This window comes from Elephas maximus, chromosome 21 (assembly GCF_024166365.1).
Source record: "Elephas maximus indicus isolate mEleMax1 chromosome 21, mEleMax1 primary haplotype, whole genome shotgun sequence".
NCBI classification, from domain to species: Eukaryota; Metazoa; Chordata; class Mammalia; order Proboscidea; family Elephantidae; genus Elephas; species Elephas maximus.
The window spans coordinates 50081501-50087500 of NC_064839.1; the positions used below are offsets into that span (position 1 = coordinate 50081501).

Sequence of the window (6000 nt, forward strand, 5' to 3'; positions counted from 1 at the left end):
AAAGACTTCGAGTAAAAAGAGAACCTACAGACTGGGAAAAAATCGGGCGGAATGGCATACCTGATGAGATTAATCTCTTAAAATTCACAGAAAATTTCAACACCTCAACAGCAAAAAGACAATCAGTTTAAAAATCAAGTAACACTTTAAAAGAAAAAAATCTGCTGGTGAATGTAAAAACCTCTTGTAACATTTCAGAATGGTAATTTACCACTAGGTGTTAAAAAGCCTTAAAATGAACATAAAAAACGTGATCTAGCAAATCCAGTAGTAACCAAAACTAACACTTCCTGAGCATTTATTATTATGTAGCAGGCACTAATCTAAGTAATTTGCATGCATTAAATCATTTAATCCTTTCAACAAGCTGTTATTACTTCCATTTTGTGGATGAGAACACTGAGGCTCAGAGTAGTTTAGCACCTTGCATGACGCCAGTGAGTGGCAAAGCTGGGGTGGGAACGCAGCGGGTCTGGCTCAAGGCCATCCCTGTAAGAAGAGAGAGGTTACACTATTTTTCTAAAATCTCCCCTAAGAATTTATCTCAAAGAAGTGTGAATCTGAAAGCATACAATTTATGTATAAGAACACATACTGCAAGATTATAATCCAGAAAAATTAGAAACCATCTAACTGTGCAATAAGAGGGAGCCAGGCTAAATAATTATGGTTCATCCATACTATGGAAGGCTATGCAGCAACGTCAAATTATGTTCCTGTGGCTGGCTGAGGTGTCCACTTCCCCCAAAGATGTCCACTTCCTTAGCCCTGGAACCTGTGATCGGTACCCTATATGGCCAAAGGGACTTGGCAGGTATGATTAAGTTCAGGATCTGGAGGTGGGAAGATTAGCCTAGATTGTCTACATGGGCCCAGTGTAATCACAAGGGTCTTTAAAATAGGGAGACAGGAGATCAGAGTACCAGGTAGTACATGTGACTATGGATGGAACCAAGTGGTTGAAGTGATGCAAGGAAGGGGTCACAAGGAATGCAGGAAGCCCCTAAACCAAAAACAAACCAAACCTGTTGCTGTCGAGTCAATTCCGACTCATAGCGGCCCTACAGGACAGAGTAGAACTGCCCGTTAGGGTTTCCAGGGAGCACCTATTGGATTTGAAGTGCTGACCTTTTGGTTGGCAGCCATAGTGCTTAGCCACTACACCTTCAGGTTTCCAGGAAGCCTCTAGAAGCTGAAAAAGACAAGGAAATGGATTCTCCCCTAGAACCTCTGGAAGTTAACGCAGCTCTGCAGACATCCTGACTTTAGCCCAGTGAGACTGATTTTGGATTTCTGACCTCCAGAACTGTAAGACAATCATTTGTGCTGTATTAACCCATTCAGTTTGTGCTAATCTGCTACAGTAGCAAAATGGAAACAAATACATTTCTCAAAGAATACTTAAGAATATGCGAAATACTAATGAAATATTAAGTAAAAAAGTAGTTCATGTACCAAAACAAACCTGCACCTGTCAGGTCAATTCCAGCTCACGGAGGCCTCATGTGTTACAGGGCAGAACTGCCCCACACAGTTATCTTGGCTGTAACCATTTTTTTTTTCTCATTTATTTTGTTGTTGTTGAGTATATAGGCAGCAAAACGTACACCGATTCAACAGTTTCTACGTGTACAATTCAGTGACACAGATCATATTCTCCAAGTTGCGCAACCATTCTCACCCTCCTTTGTTGAGTTGTTCCTCACCCATTAATATAAACTCACTGCCCCCTAAAGTTCCTATCTAATCTCTCAAGTTGCTGTTGTCAATTTGATCCCATCTAGATAGATCTTGTTAGCTGTAATCTTTACAAAAGCAGTTTGCCAGGCCTTTTTTCTGCAGAGCTGCTGGGTGAGTTTAAACTGCTAACAGAATGGTCCAAATTTTGATCATAAAAAACATGTCTATGTGCATAGGAAAAAAAGTAACACTGAAAAATATACACCAAAATAGTAACAGTGGTTCTACCTTTCAATGGTAAGGTTACAGGTAGCTATTTTCCTCTGCATTCTATTTATTTTTTAACAAAGAGCATATGTTATTTTTATATTTAATTAAACACTTTAATAAACCTTTTAAAATAAATTTCATGGCCATCTAAGATGCATCAATTGGTCTCAACCCACCTGGAGCAAAGGAGAATGAAGAACGCCAAAGACACAAGGTAATTATGAGGCCAAGAGACAGAAAGAGGCACATAAACCAGAGACTTCATCCGCCTGAGACCAGAAGAACTAGGTGGTACCCAGCTACAACCAATCACTGCCCTGACAGGGAACACAACAGAGAACCCCTGAAGGAGCAGGAGAGAGTGGGATGCAGACCTCAACTTCTGGTAAAAAAGACCAGACTTAAGGTCTGACCGAGACTAGAAGGACCCCAGGGGTCACGGTCCCCAGACCTTCTGTTAGCCCAAGACAGGAACCATTCCCAAAGCCAACTCTTCAGATAGGGATTAGACTGGACTATGGGATAGAAAATGATACTGGTGTAGAGTGAGCTTCTTGGATCAAGTAGACACATAAGACTACATGGGCAGCTCCTGTCTGGAGGGGAGATGAGAGGGCAGAGGGGGACAGAAGCTGGCCAAATGGACACAAAAATAGAGTGGAGGAAAGGAGTGTGCTGTCTCACGGGGGTGGAGGAAGCAACTAGGAGTATATAGCAAGGTGTGCATAAATTTTCGTATGACGGACTGACTTGTAAACTTGCACTTAAAGCACAATAATTTTTTTTTTTTAATTTCAAAGAAAAAAATCATTTTCTGGTAAGACAGTGGGACAAAGATTCAAATATGTAAAGATTTTATTTTTTTGTACACATAACAGAGCTTACAAGGGAATCTAATTCCTAGGAATCGTTTTCAAAATCCAACTACAGCTACTTTCTTGCCTAAGGAAAAGATACCCTTTGAAAATATTAAGCTTTTAGCTAGTTCACCCCAGAACGGCTTATCATTTGTAGTATCACTTATTTGTAGGGCCAGGTTAGAGCTTTACTGGATCCACTAAGTGTTTACTGGATTTAATTTCTTTAACTTCTTTATGTAGAAGACTTGGTTTTCTTTCCATGCCAAGGTATACGCATAAAAGATGTATTTCCATAACTATGGATTTTCCGTAAGTATGACTGCACCTCTAACACAGGTGTAATAAATAAATATTTGACATCAAATACTAAATAGAAAAGATACAGCTCAAATCATACATACCAGGAATACCATTTAATGAGATGCACATGTTAAAGGGAGACAAAGTAGAGGAAATGTACTACTTGAGCAAGCAACTAACCTAGCTAAGAGCATTCCTTGCAGCTCAGAGATTCTTCTATTTATAATTTGCATAATAAAAAAATATCACTATGATTATAATTTTGGTACCACTGAAATTATTCCTCTGAAAATAAGGAAGATAGTTCAGGTGAGGGAAATGACTTGTATCACCCTATAAACATCTAATTATGCAGATAAGCCTTACTTTTTTGAAGAACTATTACTAAAATAGCTCCAGAGAAGACTCTGATTTGTGCTTAGACCACAGAAGGGGACTATTCAGTTGAATTAAAAATCTGGCTGCAAAAATAGCACTCTGGTAACTAATTACACACTTGGCTCTGTTACCATTGTTTAATAGGCTAACATTTAAGCTGTGCCAGACCATATTATCTTAAAATAAAGGTGTGTTCTTAAGCATGACTGAACCATTTTTTCCAGGATAGTCTGTCTACCAGTAGGTTAAAACCTACAAATTACCCAGCCTGAAGTTGCAATAGTGCCAAGGCTGAAAATCCTTGGTCTATACTGTCTTGTATTGCCTATTATTTTGTGAATGTTGCTATTGTCTCTGTTCACTGTGGACTGGAACTGCCAACCTTCTGGTTAGCAGCCAAGCTCCTAACCACTTTCCCACCAGGGCTCCTATCCACCACCAGATTCATAGAAAATGGAATCAAAGAAGATGTGACTTTGAAGGGAATGCTCAAAACCTCCTGACAAGATCAGTTACCTCTTGATTCTCAGTACACTAGGTGCTTAAAGGCTCTGCAAGCACCGGATTAGAATTTCCCTTTTTTCCACCTATACCACTAACTCTTGATTATCAGGAATGCCTGGGGAGTGTCATGGAGAGACCTACTGGGCCAGGGTCCAGCTAGATCCCACTCCCAGTTCCAATGAACAACTCCGCTGTCATCTGCATCATACACTGGTGCATAAAATAATATTTTATTTGCAAAAAACACTCTGCATGAATGTATGAAAAACACATAGTATATCCATACAATGGACTATTATTCTGGCTTAAAAAAGAATGAAGTACTAATACTGGCTACAGGGGGTAAGAACCCTGAAAACATTAAGCACAGTGAAAGAACCCAGACACAAAAGACCACATATTCTATGATTCCATCTATGTGAAACAGTCAGAAAAGGCAAATCTAGAGAGACAGAAAGTAGATTAGTGGTTGCCTGCATCTGGGATTGCAAACAGGCATGAGGGATTTTTCAGGGGTGGTAGTAATATCCTAAATGTGGATTGTGGTGACGGTGATGATTGGACAACTCTCTAAATCTACTAGAAATCAATGGATAGTACATCGAAAACAGGTGAATTTCATAGTATGTAAATTATACCACAGTAAAAAGTTCTTAACAATACAAAATTAATACAATAAAAAAGGATTCTGCAGATGAAAAAAAATTGGGAGAGGAATAACTACTCTTCTCCAAGCCCTTCATTTTCATACATATGCAAACTGAGACCCAGAAGTGAAAGCCAATTACTAGCATTGTTAAGAACCCATCTTCAGAATTCAACTTTGAGGTCTTATTCCACTCAACCTCATTGGGAAGTGTCATTCAGACTCTAAGTAAATGCCAGTATTTACCTTCATTTGTGTAGACACGTAGGCCAAGATTCTCAGGGGCCTCTATCTAAAACAAGCGGTAAACATGCTAATAAAAATTACGCTAAGGATCTACAACAGTCTCAGGTGGTACAAGAATGACAGGACAAAGCAAGATTTTAAAATTCTACAAGTTTCAAACACATTTTGATTCTGAGAGTTAAAAGGAAGCACAGGCCCACCTGGTCCTCAGGCTTCTTAAGTTGCATTTTTAAAAATCAGTAGAGCAATGTGCACCGAGATATGGCAGACAATCACCACGTTCCTTGACCACGAACTCTGCTACAGAAGTTCATTTTAGATCTGATACCAGCACCTCCTGGTGCATACCTAGAACTATGTGTGTTTGGAGACTGAGGGCCAGAGCAGGGCATATCATTCCACCAAGTTAAAGTTTACATTACAAAAAGAAAACAACGAAACTGAGCAATCTATCAGACAGTGTAAACAACATCAGACAGTGCAGACACACCGAAAAGAGCCAGGCAGGGTCTACCCCAAGCTGTAAGTCGTGGTAGAGACTGGCGATGGGGGAGGTAAAGGGGACTGTCGCGTTTTTATACGAGAGTGTATTCATGAAGTACTTCGTGCTTATAAACGCAGATTTTTAATACACGACCCCAAACGTCCCCACCGCCCCGGGCTGCCTGCTGCATCCCGAAGTCATTGCGACGCCGCTGCCCTGTCGCAGTGCAGAAGGGACTGGGGGACCGAGGCCACTCCGCGCGTCGCAGCCCGAGCCCGGGCCAACGGAGCGTCCGCGGCGGCAAGTGGGAGGTCCCAGCCGGCCGCCCCGCCGCCCCTCACCTCCGGGCCTCGCGTGCGGCCGACACACCTGAGCGCTCTGCGGCCGTCGGGAGGGGCGGCGGCGGCGGCCTCCGGGCGCAGGCAGACGGCGGCCCAGCCGTCGGGAGGGCTGACGTACCTGCGGCTGCCTCAAGCACCGGTCCAGTGGGCCCGGGATAACCGAGCCTCCGCCAACAGCACGCCTCGGGTCTCCATTCGGGGCTGTTTACTCCCAACTCTCGCGATACCGCGCGACCCGTGCGGAGAGACCAGCAGCCGGGAGCGCCAGCCCCCGCCGGCCCTGCGTGCCCA

At 42.5% G+C, this 6000-nt stretch overlaps 1 protein-coding gene across 1 annotated transcript in view; it reads right to left on the reverse strand.

Annotated features, from left to right (window-relative positions):
- Positions 1 to 6000, reverse strand: part of MBTPS1 (membrane bound transcription factor peptidase, site 1) — a 55191-nt gene extending 49191 nt beyond the window's left edge. The window contains exon 1 of the mRNA XM_049864001.1: positions 5828 to 6000. The gene's annotated coding sequence lies outside the window, so the exon portion shown is untranslated. The remainder of the gene's footprint in view (positions 1 to 5827) is intronic.